Source organism: Canis lupus, chromosome 13 (assembly GCF_003254725.2).
Source record: "Canis lupus dingo isolate Sandy chromosome 13, ASM325472v2, whole genome shotgun sequence".
In the NCBI taxonomy this organism is placed as follows: Eukaryota; Metazoa; Chordata; class Mammalia; order Carnivora; family Canidae; genus Canis; species Canis lupus.
Genome location: NC_064255.1, coordinates 36,044,126 through 36,057,829, shown reverse-complemented (window position 1 = coordinate 36,057,829; position 13,704 = coordinate 36,044,126). Strand labels below are relative to the sequence as shown.

Below are 13,704 nucleotides of genomic sequence, written 5' to 3'. Positions count from 1 at the left end.
AGCAGACTCCCCAGGAAGCAGGGAGCCTGACATGCCGCTCCATCCCAGGACTCAGACAGTGACGAGCGGAAGGCAGATGCTTCACCCCACAACCAGCTCATTTTCACTGACGTGAGGGACAGTGTGGTTCACAGGAGGACTGTGATCCAGAGTCTGAGCCTGCACCACCAGGAATTCTCAGGACCGTTCCTTGTGCCCTGGGCCTGGTGGGCAGAGAAGGTTCTTGGCTGGCTCCTGGTTCACAGGAATTCTGGGGTCAGTGAGGGTCCTGGTTTGCCCTGACTCCCTGCTGGGCTGGAATACCCAGGTCTGATGGTTTTCTCTGCAGAGGCCACAGCCACTGGGGGCCCTGCAAGGCTCTAGCACGTGGCCACTCTCCTCTCCTCCGTTTTCTCTCTCCCATGGCGGCAGCCAGCCTCTTGGCAGAACAGGCTAGCTCTTTTTTTTTTTTTTTTTTTTTTAAGATTTTAAAAATTTATGAGAGAGAGAGAGAGTGAGTGAGAGGCAGAGACTTAGAGGGAGAAGCAGGCTCCATGCAGAGAGCCTGATGTGGGATTCGATCCTGGAACTCTTGAGATCATGCCCTGGACTGAAGGCAAACGCTCAACCGCTGAGCTACCCAGGCATCCCAGACTAGCTCTTCTAAGCTGGGAAGAGCCCAGAGTTCCAACTGTTTGTAAAATCAAGGTTTCGTATGCTTTAATCAAATAAGGAGAATGTGGCTTTAGTATGATCAGTTACTGATCATAGCAATCTGCTAACCCCATCTGTGGCCCTAAAGATTAGAATCCTATCTTAATGGGAAGCCACGAGTCAAATGTCATGTGTGTGACTTTACACATTACTCTAGTGGTCATGTATTATATATGGGAGGTGAAGTGAAGGATTCTTTTACTGATTTATTTTTTATGTATTTACTTTTTTTTTAAATTTTATTTATTTATGATAGTCACAGAGAGAGAGAGAGAGAGAGAGAGAGAGAGGCAGAGGCAGAGACACAGGCAGAGGGAGAAGCAGGCTCCATGCACCAGGAGCCCGACATGGGATTCGATCCTGGGTCTCCAGGATCGTGCCCTGGGCCGAAGGCAGGCGCCAAACCACTGCGCCACCCAGGGATCCCTGTATTTACTTTATAAAAAGTAATCTCTGCACCCAACTTTGGGCTTGAACTCCCCACCCCAAAAATACGAGTCCCAAGCCCTAGAGTCCCAAGCCCTACCGACTGAGCCAATCAGGTGCCCCAGGAAGGATTGTTTATTTTTTCTTAGGGAGCTTGCCTGGGGGAGGGGAAGGGGCAGAGGGCAGAGGGAGAGAGTCTTAAGCAGGCTCCGCACTGAGCCCAGAGACCTCACGACCCTGAGATCATGACCTGAGCCAAAATCAGGCATTGGACGCCTAACTGAGCCAGGCAGGCGCCCCAGTAAAGGCCTGTGTTAAACTGTTTTTGTTCAGGCCTGGTTTTAATTTCTTGAGTTAAACAAACACGATCCTCTCTAGAGCCACACCTCCCATCGACAGCTGCTCTGCCCCTTCCAGGTGTGTGTGCGTGCCCCGGTGTGTGCGGGTGCCCCCGTGTGCACGCGTGCTCCTTCCCTGGGGTCAGCGCAGCCCCGGTTGCATCTTCAGGCTGCGGACCCTGATGTCTCGTGCGGCCAGGCAATTCCGGGTGCCCGTGTTGAGCTGCTGACCTCACTGCTCTGTTGGGACAGGGAGGGTTCCCTCCAGAAGTGAAGACCAGGACGGGGCTCCTGCATGTCTTCTGATCCCCTCCGCCTTTCCCAGCCTGGCAGTGACCTGGCGCTGGGAGGAAGCACCGTGTCTGCCGCGTGCCGGCCGCGCTTCCAGTCCCGCATCCTCTGCGCTGGACTTCGTGCTGCGGTTCCCCCTTCTGTAAGTGGGGCTAATGCTAGGATCCCCTGTGTCGGGGTGTTGGAGGGTTTGGTGCGTGCGTGAGCGCGCGCGTGTAGCATCTGGAGTCGGGATCGGCTCGTAGGAAGGACTCTCAGACTTGCAGCTAGTGAAGCCCCCACGCGAAGCCGTTTGAAGGTTTCGGTCTGCAGAGAGACTCTGCGGTTCCCGGGAGAAAGGGGGTGAGACCATGGGGGCGGGGAGACTGGAGGCAGCCCTCTCCTGTGCTGGAGGGGCAGGGCCAGGCTGGGCTGCGGGAGGCTGCTTGTCCTGGCAGGTGCAGCGGGATCAGGAGGGTGGTGAACAGACGAGGCCGTGCGAGAGCCCGAGGTTCTGGTGGCCGTGGTCTCTGCGTGTCAGCTCCTCCTGTGGGCGAGCCGGGCCCCTCGAGCTGTGGGGCACTAGCTCGGGGTTAGGGACTTGCCTGGGAGAGGGGGTTAGGGGAGTTGGAATTGTGGGTGCAGCGGGTGGGGTGGCGGTCAGAAAGGAGCTGCTGAGGTAGCCTTGGCTTGGAGTAGCCTCGGTGGAGCCCCGTGCGAGCAGGAGAGGGGGAGAGGATCCTGGGGGTTGGGGCCTTGGCACCTGTGTCCTGGGAGGCCCGAGCGCACAGGCTGGCCCAGCGTGGGGACTGCTGTACCTGCAGGACCCCTGAGGAAGGCGTTTCTGTTAATAGACCTAGCGGGTGCCTCAGGACAACCTCTTTAAATACATCGGTGTTTAAATTAAAATACATCAGTAACTTTCATATTTGTAGTTAACTGCCCTTAATCGGCTGTTCAGCCAGGTAGGCCTCAAGGCCAGCATCCTGGCTGGCTGTGGGGTGTTCCCTGGGGGGGCACATTTGAAATCCAGGGGTGCCATTAAGTGTTCATGAGGGGGCTTCGAAAGACCTGGAGGAGGGGGGCTGGGGGCATTCGCAGCGGGCTCTCCTTGCCTCGTGCGGAGGTGTGGGCTGTTGCCCTGTGGAAACACCAGCGCGCATCCAGGTGACCTCACCTGTCAGGCAGTCGGGGCAGCTGAGTCATGCTGCTGTAAATTATATCCGCAAGGAAAGGTTTGTTAGCTGCGGTTATGTCTTCTCCCTGTTAAAATTAGCCTTGAAGACAGAGTGAGGTGTGTTGAGTTTATAGCGCGTCTATTACAGGCTTCCTGCCGGCCCTGCGGGCCTTTCTCCTGTGATGATAGCGCCCTTGGTGTGTGGTTTTAAATCGTAGAATCGAAGCTCGTGGAGCGGAGGAGAAGGGACAGGTGCTTGGTTCACACCCGGCCTTTTTGCTGGTGGCCTGGAGAGGTTCGCGACTTGGGTCAGGGTCATGCGGTGCCTGATGCTCGTAGTGTCTGCTGATGAAACACTAAGGGGGGAGCCCCGTGGCTGACCGTGAGTACCCCGCTCCCTCAACCTCAGACTATTGCATTAACTTGGCTGCTCCCTGGAGGTGTGAGCAGCTCCTTCTCCTTTCCCCCATAGTCTTTTTTTTTTTTTTTTTTTTTTCATTTATTTATGATAGTCACACAGAGAGAGAGAGGCAGAGACATAGGTAGAGGGAGAAGCAGGCTCCATGCACCGGGAGCCTGACGTGGGATTTGATCCCGGGTCTCCAGGATCGTGCCCTGGGCCAAAGGCAGGCGCTAAACCGCTGCGCCACCCAGGGATCCCTCCCCCATAGTCTTAAATTTTTTTTTTTTTAATTTTTATTTATTTATGATAGTCACAGAGAGAGAGAGAGGCAGAGACATAGGCAGAGGGAGAAGCAGGCTCCATGCACCGGGAGCCTGACGTGGGATTCGATCCCGGGTCTCCAGGATCGTGCCCTGGGCCAAAGGCAGGCGCTAAACCACTGCGCCACCCAGGGATCCCTCCCCCATAGTCTTGAAGTGACTTGGGGAAGGTGTGGATGAGCTAGAATGCAGTGGTGTGTGTGTGGGGGGCGCTGCCGACAAGTGGCCCGCTCCGGAGAGCCTCCTGGTACCCTGGAGAGAAGGGGTCGTGCTCCCTTGGGGTGGGCTTCTGAGGACCCAGCTCAGGCATGAATGTGATGTGTTTTCAATGTGCCTTGATGGTGAAACACTTGCTTTTGAACTGTAACTGTTACTCCGTGTATGCTCCTTCGCCTTATTCTGGAAAAGATTTAAGACGCTTTAAGTAGACAACCGATTTAAGAGGCACTTGTAAAGATACTAGAAAGATGTGTTTGCAGGCTTGCCGCGCGCTTCCCTGGCTGTGCTTTGGCCTGTTCCTCACACGTGCGCACACACAACTGCCTCCAGACTGTGCTTCCTGGGCCGCAGAGGGAGAGCCTCGGTAAGGGCTGGCTGACGGGCCGTAAACCACCGCCGCTGCTCCTTTTCTGGCCCTAAGTCCCTTCTTTTTGGAGGGATCATGAGCTGAGACCCCAACCCCCTTGGGAGCCCAGTAGGGCACAGTTAGAGATGTTGGGGGCCTCAGTGCAGAGGCTCCCCAAAGGCTGGAGAAGGAGGATGTGATTGGGGCTCCCCAGTGAGCGGCAGCTCACCCAAGCCAGCACGGCTGCCTCCCCAGGATACGGTGTGTGTAGTCAGTGACAGAGGATCACTGTGGACTCTGGCGTCACTGGCCTGAGTGATCCCCTCTGGGACCCTCCCCTCATGCTGATGACCTTAGTGCTTTCCTGAGAAAGAGTGTCTTGCAGATGCCCAGCTTCAGGACTTATGTCAAAGGGATGTCTCCAGAAGTGTTGTAGGTGCTCCTTCTAGAATTATTGCTAAAATTCATTATTTAGCATCTTTACGACCTCTGCACAAAGACTAAATCTCAAGTTTGCACCTATCCTGGGCCTGAGAAGCTACCCGGGCAGGGGGCAGGGGGCAAGGGGCAGGGGTGGGCCCAGAAGTGTGCAAATCCCTGTGCAGGGCTGCTCCTTCCTCTGCCTCGGGCTTCCGTGCTCTGTATCGGCCTCTGATGGGTTTTCTGCCTCTGTCTGGTCTTGTCGGTCCTTGTTTCTGGGGCATTCTTTTGTACCCAGGGTGTGCACACCCTTGGGAAAGGCCTTACAGGAAGGTGGGCATGGATGTGCAATGACTGGAGCGTGGGCCTCACGGTCTGAAAGAGTGATCCGACTGAGGCAGGCTGCTTTGGTGGGGTTCATGCTCTGGTCTTCTGAAACAAGAGCTTCTGCAGATCAGTGGGGACGCTACTGGCCTGGGCTGGGCACAAGGCCTGTCTCTCCCCGGTGGGGACTCGGCACTGGGGGTGCTGGGGAGAGGGCAGTGGGGGCTGCCTGAGTCCCAGCACAGGCGAGGGCTGACTGTGGCATGAGGTCCCAGCTCTGCACTCGAGACCTGGAGGCCATTGGGGTGCCGTGACCTGAGGAAGGCCTGCTGACCTGTTGAGTGGGGGTCCTTGCTTAGTGGCGGCCAGGACCGCAGAGGGGGCTGCGTGGGTGGGGAGCTGCTGGCTCCTTCCCACAGCCCAGGCCATGCTGGAAGCCACCCTGGAAGCCGTAGGGTGCAGGCAGGCCTGGAGGGAGCCTTCCTGCGGTGGGGAGTCCTGAGCCCCACACTCAGCCCTGATTCTGGGTCTGCACAGGCCTTTGCAGATTGCTCACTGCCTTGGAGCCGGCCTTGCTGGGTCGTGGGGGCCGGGGGGGGGGTGCTTTTCTCCCACGTGAGGCCATGCTGGGGACAGAGTCCCCAGGGTGGGGAGGGGGCTGGCACCCCGAGGACCTGGCTGGGGTGTGAGAAGCGCCTGCGGCCCCGCCCTCCCTACAGAACTCCGACAAACACAGGCCCACTTGGTGTATTGGATTAGGCTTTTATCCCCCAGGAGAGTAACCAAGTAAACAGAATAGAGTTTCTTTGGGCTCCTGGCCAAATGAGAAATATTTTGGATCTGGTGACCTTTTTCTTTGGGTCACTATTCACTGTGGAAGGTTTCGACCCGTATTGCATTTCAGAATAGGAAGAACGGCTTATTTTGCCGAGTGGCAAATAAGGAAAAGAATGAAAGTCTCTTGGAGTCTCTGCTTCCAGAGGCTCCCCTGGGAGGAACATTTTTATAGACACCAGACGTCCTCCCCAGCTCTGGCCAACTTTCCATGCCGCTGGCGGGGGCGCGCCGAGGGCCGGCCCCTCCTCCTGAGCCGGCGGCCTCGGTGTGCGGAGCCTGCACGGCCTGTGGAGCCAGGTCCTTCCCCCACAGCCACGGCACCACCGCCCCCTCGTCCCCAGGCCCCGGCCCCTGGCTGCCCGGCTTCCCCTGGGCTTGCGGGCTCTCCCCTAGGACTCTTCCCACATGGATCGCAGGCCTGTGTTTCCACAGTTGCGTTGCAGCAGGTCACCTAATCGAAGGTCGCGGTCCTAATTGAATTGCAGGGTAAAGTGCTTACAGGCGTAGTTAAAAGCCAGTGAAGAAAATCAGACTTAAACCATTGGTTTCGTTTTGTTGTTTAAAGATTAATTAATTAATTACTTTGAGAGGGGGCAGAGACAGAGACAATCTCTGACGGACACCCCTCCCCCCCAGTGTGGAGCCCGACGCGGGGCTCCATCCCATGACCTGGAGATCATGATCTGAGCAGAAAGTGAGTCGGACGCTTAACCAGCTGAGCCACCCCGGTGCCCCAACTTAAGCCATTGTTAAAGCAAGTCCATACTGTTCAGCATGAAAACATCCTGCCTGACTTTTTCTGTTGTTGTTACGTAGCATGTGCCGCAAAGGAGCGTGTTTGTGAGATGCAGCCGAGGCTCCAGCCCAGCAGCAGGTGTGCAGGGCTGGGGTGCACGGACACCCTCTGAACTACTGGTATTGGGGGCTGCCCTCTTCCAGTGCCACCCGCCTTCTATCGCGGGGACTCAGGTTTGCACATGCGGTGCCATGGGTCCTCTGTGGAGTGCAGTGCACGCAAGACTTGACCTGTGTCTCCGTTGCCACCTGTCCCCTGCGCCTTCCAGCCGCAGAGCTGCCACTGCAGGAAGATCCTCGAAGCCCTGGGTGCGGGTGGGTGATCGCTGAGTGAGCGCAGCCCTGCTCGTGCCCCTGGTCTGGTGGGCCCCTGGCACCGCCCTGAAAGTCCAGGCGGAGCTGGAGCTGATGCGGATGCCTGGGATGTCTGGAGCGGTTGAGACATTCTGGGCTGCAGTGTCCAGGGCTTCCTCCTGTGCTCTCCACTCTGCCTTCCTCTCCTGCCTCTCCCAGGGCCTATAGAGCTTTCAGGCGGACAGGGAATCCAGAGAAGAGCTCAGTGCCCCCAGCTTCTCCCAGCACACAGGCCCTTTGGTAGCCGTGGGACACCTTAGGCTTAACTTCTGAGAGGCTTTGCACAGGCCCAAGACGTGGGGTGTCATTTGGTGACGAGGTTGTGGGTTTAGGGGTAGTGGTGACTTTGGATGGATTTTGGATACAGCCAGTGGTAAAATAACAGCCATCCCAAGGGTGGTTGGGATTGATGCTTCCTACACACATGCCCTTGGCCAGAAAACACCTGCTGGCCACCTGGCGTTGGGTATGAGGCAGAGGTGGGCCGGTAGCTCTGTGGGTTGTGCCCGTGCCAGCCTGCCCTGCTGGATTGGGTGTCAGGCTCCTGCACCTCTAGTTCCCATCTCATCCAGCTTGTCCCACTTGGAGACACCCAGGTGAGAAGTAACCCTTGGAGCTTTAGGAAGAAAGGACGCTAGGTCAGGCCCCAAGACCGGGGGCCGCTCATTCCAGCACCAGGGGAACACAGCAGACTCTTGTGGCCTTTCCTGGACTTCAGAAGCGTTGCCATCTGCAGGGGGAACCTGGCTGATGTTGGGGGTGGGTGGGAGGCTGTGGTTTGCAGTCAGGGCCTTGGACGCAGGAGGACTTGTGCAGGTTTGCTGTGCTTGAGGGGTGAGGAGGGTGAGAACAGAGGGAGCTGAAGGGGAAGGGGTGAGGGGCGGCTAGCAGGAGGGGCCAAGCTGGGACAGAATGTCCTGGCCGTACCTCGTGCTAGGGACAAGGCAGCCGGGAGCACCCAGTGGCGCAAACACAGTATAGGGGGTGCAGCCAGTGGGGGCTGGACTCCAGGAGGAGGGAGGGGCGGCCTGGAGAGAGGGGCCAGCAGCTGAAAGGGAGCGCTGTCCCCGGCCACTGGCAACCGGGCTGCCGTGCACTGTGCGGGCAAGTTCCTCTCGTCAACGGTGGTCCGGCAGCCCTGCCCTGGACACGTGGCCAGCTCTCAGGAAGGTCGAGGAAGCCGTGGCAGGGGGGACACCTGGGAGGGCAGAAGTAGTGTCAGCACTGGCTCTGCTCAGTGTCTCGGTCATCGATGGATCCCTGGGCCATCGGCCGTTTCTCCTCTGAGGTTCGGGTGGGGCTGGACCATCCCTGAGGGTCTTACCACCGCTGCTGCCCTTTGACCTGGAGCCTGTTATGTTCCCGGATGCTTTGTCGCCAAAGGAGTTTCAAAACTGTTCTCTTATTTGTCCCTTGAAGCCCCCACGGCTGACCTAGGTCACATTCTCCCTGTGCTGGTGGCCTCCTACCCGAGCGCCTGGCCCTCCTGCCGTCGTCTGCTGCAGGCCTGGACAGCACGTGTCCGCTCCCAGGCTCCCCTGCCGCTGGTCAGTACTGGTCCTTTGAGGGTGTCTCCCTGGGCTGAGCCCCTGCAGGGCAGGTCCTGCTGTCGCGGAATGCCCAGCACCTAGCACCGTCCAGGGTGGAGTGAGCCAGCTGTCCTGCGGAAAATCAGGTCTAAAACCCCGCGCCCTGCACTACCCCTGGACCTCTGAGTGCAGCCACCCCCTGGGTTGGTCTGGGCCTGCCTGCTGCCCTCTGTTGTCATGTGGGCCGCCTCCCCACCTCTGATACCCTGGGAGGGGTGGGGCGAGGGGGAGGGGAGGGTGTCAGGAGGTCTCACTGGCTGTGCCTTTAGGTGACGCAGCTCCTCTCCACTCCCCCCTCCCCGTTTGTAGGTTCCATGAAGGAGGGACCCTGTCCTAGACCAGCAGTGGTTTCTTTGTGTCGAATAGCCTGCCTGCTCCACAGGTGGCCTGGAGGGGGTAGTCCTGGTGACCTTGTGAACCTCCGGCCTCATTGGTCGGTGTTCTCAAGCTGCGGAAGGTCCTGGGCCTTCGTGGTGTTCTAGACCTAACCTGTGTACCTGCCTTGACGGCGAAATCGCCAGCTATGCTTACTTTCTGATAGCTGAGTGGAACCACTTCTTAACCTAGATTTTTGTTTTTCCAACAAAGAATTTTTCCCTTTTAGTGACAACTGTAGGTAGAAGTTCCCATGAAACGAGTGGTATTGTCATGATTTGATTACTCTTATTCTTCAAGCCATTCAAACAAAAATTAGACCATGCTTGGTAACTGAAATTCTGAGATGGTTCTCTTTTTGTGATTGATCTCTTTTAGGGCTGTGTACCTGAGCGCCACACTGTGATGTAGGTTGAACAAAGGATTTGGTTTACACAGAGAGCTTTCTTGCTTTCTTGCTTTCTTCCTTTGGACACAGAGGTAGAGGGAGAAGCAGGCTCCCTATGGGGAGCCCGATGCTGGACTCGACCCCAGGACTCCAGGATCATACCCTGAGCCCAAGGCAGACACCCAACCACTAAGCCATTCAGGCCTCTTAGGAGTTTTCTTTTCTTTTCTTTTTTTTTTTTTTTTTTTAAAGATTTTATTTGCATAACAGAGAAAGGGAGAGACAGAGCAAGAGCGGAGGGGAATGAGCAGAGACAGGGAGAAGCCGACACAGGACTCGATCCCAGGACCCAAGGATCATGACCTGAGCTGAAGGCATAGGCTTAACAGACTCAGCCACCCAGGCGGCCCCACCCAGGAAGTTTTCAAGACTATCTTATCCAGACGTAGGCAAAGGCAACCACGGTCCTACTGCAGAGGGTTGAGGGTGGTGGCAGCTGCTCCCTTTGCCGAGAACCTGCAGGGTTTGGGCTCCGTGGTGATCCTCGCACTACTTGGTCCTCTGCACGATCTGGAGGTGTCATTCCCATTGTAGACGGGGACATGAGGGCTGAACGTCTGAATCTGCAGTCACGAGAGACCCAGTTAGTGATTGAGGACCTCAGTGATTGGGGACATCGCGCCGACCGTCACTCCACCCCGCCGACTGCAGGCCTGGGAGGAAGCAGAACTTGTTTCGAGCAGCATTACACACTGCTCTGTTTCAGAGGAGTGCGAGAACCGAGGGTGGCCTTGAAAGATTAAGGGGGTGGGAGTCAAGGTCCAGAGCCCAGGGCCTGTGGTGGGCGAGGCTGTGATCCACAGGTGCTCAGTCCCTCCCGCCCACCTGGCTCCGCAGAGCCCCACGCCCAGCGCAGAGCCCCACACCTAGCGGTCTCCCTGAGCGGTCTCTTGCTGGGAGGAAAGACTTGTGTGTCACCCGCGTGTCACCTATGTGGTGGCTGGCTTTGTTCTGACTTTGCTTCCAGTTCCTATTGAGTTGCAAGCTACTGTGTTAAAATAAAAAGCTCCCCCCCCCCCGCCCCACAGGTGAAGTGAAGGGTAAGTGGCATCTTATTCAGATGTCTGCTGGGGTATTGGCAGCACAAAAACGCCGCTTGCCCACCCAGCCTGGCACCTGGGGGCCAGCTGCTGATGGCCGGGCCCGCTATCCCCTGGCTTTCTACAGTAGGCTACGCAGCCGACGTAACTGTCTTTCAGGAAATTAAGTTTAAATCAGATTGAAGTTATGATGCTCCTTGTTCTTTTCCATCCCAACAATTATCTTAAAATCTCTCCTTTTAATTAACTCTATTTTCCAGGTCTTTTTGTATGCCAAGTGGTTTGTTTGTGGAGTGCCTGGCGCTGTGCCCCCGATCTGGAGACAGAGCTGCAGCCCTGCCCTCCTAGGCGGCCCCGGGACGGGTGGGGTACCAGGGGCTTGGCCGCCCGGCCTTGGCACAGCGCTCAACGACGCAGGGCAAGGGCCCAGTCTCCTTCCCATCAGCCACGGGCAGCTTGCTACCCTGCCCTCTGGCTGAAGCCGCTCTTTTTTTTTTTTTTTAGAACTGCTTCTTTGGCAGCTTTCACTTCTCCTGTAGGCAAGTCTCAAGCTAATATTTATCCTGCAAAGTATCTTAAAAATGCTGGAGGGCGAGTATTTGTGGAGAACTCTATCAATCCCTGAAAGAGCGTTATTGTTGCTTTGATAAACTGAGGCACTGTTTACAATAGCCAGATTGTGTTTGAACTTGCAACCTTTAATTCAACAGTTAGTTTTTGTTAACAGATGGAATTGTTTTGGCTGTCTTCGCCAAGAGATCTTTTATCCCTGTGGTTTTTGTTTTTTACTGGCGGGCCTTTGGCCCCTGCTGGGGGAGGGGAGACCTGGGCGGCTCAGGCTCTAATACATTCAGGTGTTAACTCATTTTATGGCTGGCAGGCTTTTCAGGAATGTGGACCTTTGTGCTTGGAGCCCGCCCTACCTCTTTATGAGTTGTCTCTTTAAAACTGGGGTGCCTCCTTCCACAGGGAACACTGGCCTCACCCGGAGAACAAGGGAGGTAGATGTAGCCAGAACGGGTTGCGGTATTGTTCGCCTGCTCAGGAGATCTCGGGTCTGAAGGAGAACACGGAGAGTGAAACTTCTTCCTTAAAAAATGAAGTAAAATCTTTCCTGTGGGGGTTACTTTTCAATAAAAGGAGCCGCGTCCCAGATCCCACCAGAGCCTGTTTCCTCCTCCCGCAGCCCTCTCTGACTCTGAAGTGGTAAGCACCTGCTGCTGCCCTGGGGACAGAGGGGACCAGTGCTGGGCCGGGTGGGCTTGGGCAGGAGGCGGGAGGAGCGGTGCTGGAGAAGTCCGGGTCCTGCAGAGTGTCACAGTGCTTCCCCCGTGGCCCGTGGGGGCTGGCCAGGGCAGCCTGTCCCCGGGGCTGGGGGCGTCCATGGCGGGGTGTCAGGCCGGTTGGGGCTGGTGCACCTGGCCTTGTGCGGGGGCAGAGGGGCCAGGGTGGGCTGCCCCCGGGGGGGGGGGGTGACATGTACGATGGGCGCCTAGCAGAGGTCACACGGGCGCGCCCGGCGCCTGGGAAGGCCCGGGGCCTGGCTCTTGGCGCCTGCGGAGTCCTGTGTGTGCCCCGGGGGGAACATTGGGGAACATAGGGACCAGTACTTCCTCCTCCATCGGCTGACTCATTCTGTCCTGCTGACTTGCTCTTCTCTGCCGGGCTCCGGCTGCCTGTGTCTCTGTCTCTGTCTACGTGTGTCTCTGCCTGCCTGCCTCCCTCCTGACTCATGCCCTGAGTGGGAACTGCCGGCGATGGCAGCAGTGCTGGGGGGCAGGGTGTCCTGGGACTCCTGCCGCGCCCATGAAGCCCAGACATTGGTGGCTGGCCGAATTGTTTGGGGATGTGCTCTGAGGCCCTACAGGGACAGGAAGCCCACTTCCTTGCTAGTATGACTTCCCAGATCATTTTCTAGATGTGTTCTTCATGTTGCATTATTGTCCTTTTATTTTTGGCAAAATACACCTAACAGAATTTACCACCGTAACCATTGTTGAGGGTACAGTGGAGCGGCCTGAGTGCAAATTCACAACGTAGTGCACCGTCAGCACCGTCCATCTTCAGAACCTCTTTGTCTTCTCAGGGGGAAATGGTCCTAAGCAGGAAGGTCCTGGGTTGGTGCTGTCACCATCCAGGATTCTGGCTGTGGGAATAGAAGTCCCCCAAGGTCCGAGGGAGATGCAGGGCTGGGTTGCAGTGTAGCTGATCTCGGAGGGAAAGTGACTTTTTTGTGCATTGTCATTTATCTCCAGTAGATGTACAGTCTAACCTGTTTTACCCCATTCGTTTCACACACATGGTGTCTGCCTGTGGGAGCACATCCGGGTCCTCCTCTCGGGCTGAGTTTACATAAAGCAAAATACCATCAGTTTATGTATTTGAGAAGTCCATTGTGCCCAGAGTAGCTTTCTTTCTTTCTTTTTTTTTTTTTTTTTAAGATTTATCCATTTATTTATGAGAGAGAGAGAGACCGAGACAGAGACACAGGCAGAGGGAGGAGGAGAAGCAGGCTCTTCGAAGGAGCCTGATGTGGGACTCAATCCTGGGGTCCCGGGATCGCGACCTGAGCTGAAGGCAGCCGCCCAATTGCTGAGCCACCCAGGGGACCCTGGAGTAGCTTCGTTTTAATGACATTCCTGGGGCTTCAGTTTCACGAGCTCCTGACCAGCCCGGTGGCCAGGTATTCGCCTCTGGGGAAAGGCGTTGGGGATTCTCTCTGCTTCCTCAGTCGAACATTCCAGTCGATATCTGACTTGGGTCAGCTTTAGGGGGAGCCTGCCCCTCTGCCAGAGTGGTGCAGGGGAGGCGAGGGCCACGTTGGGCTTCCTGCGCGTGGATCTGCACTGTCTGCGAGGGAAGATGGTACGCTTGGCCCCGCTGGCGCTCACCTGCATGGCAGGCATCTGGGGAATCTGGGCTTTCCCCTCGCTCAGGGAGGCCCGGGCTTGATCCCGCTGCTGTTTTTGGCCATGTTCTCTGCACTGGCTGGAGGCAGCCTTCTGCTGGCTCGCAGACGGTAATCCAGTCCCGGAGGGCAGTGCTGAGAGGCTGGGGGACGTCAGCACCCACAGATTGATGAGTGGGAGAGGTGCCTCTTGGTGCTGTCAGCTGAGAAACACACACGAGGCCTGTGGCCTCAGGAGCCCAGTGCTGACTGGGTCGCAGGCAGGGAAGGATGCTCTACATCACCTGGACAAGATCAGGGTTTCTTAACCCCACCGGGGCCTATTTCAGACCTTGACACAGGACTTCTCTGTCTTGCCTCTCACCTCAGAGAGTAGAGGAAAGAGCAGTTGACGCCTTTCTCCTTGATGGGCACAGGGCCTG

At 56.7% G+C, this 13,704-nt stretch overlaps 1 protein-coding gene across 11 annotated transcripts in view; it reads left to right on the top strand.

Annotated features, from left to right (window-relative positions):
* SLC45A4 (solute carrier family 45 member 4) overlaps window positions 1–13,704 on the top strand; it is an 82,763-nt gene that overhangs the window by 14,094 nt on the left and 54,965 nt on the right. The window contains exon 1 of one of the 11 annotated variants that reach the window (XM_025450085.3): window positions 11,240–11,580. The exons of the other annotated variants lie outside the window; for them this stretch is intronic. The gene's annotated coding sequence lies outside the window, so the exon portion shown is untranslated. Of the gene's footprint in view, window positions 1–11,239; window positions 11,581–13,704 lie in introns of those variants that run through there. 11 annotated transcript variants of the gene reach the window in all.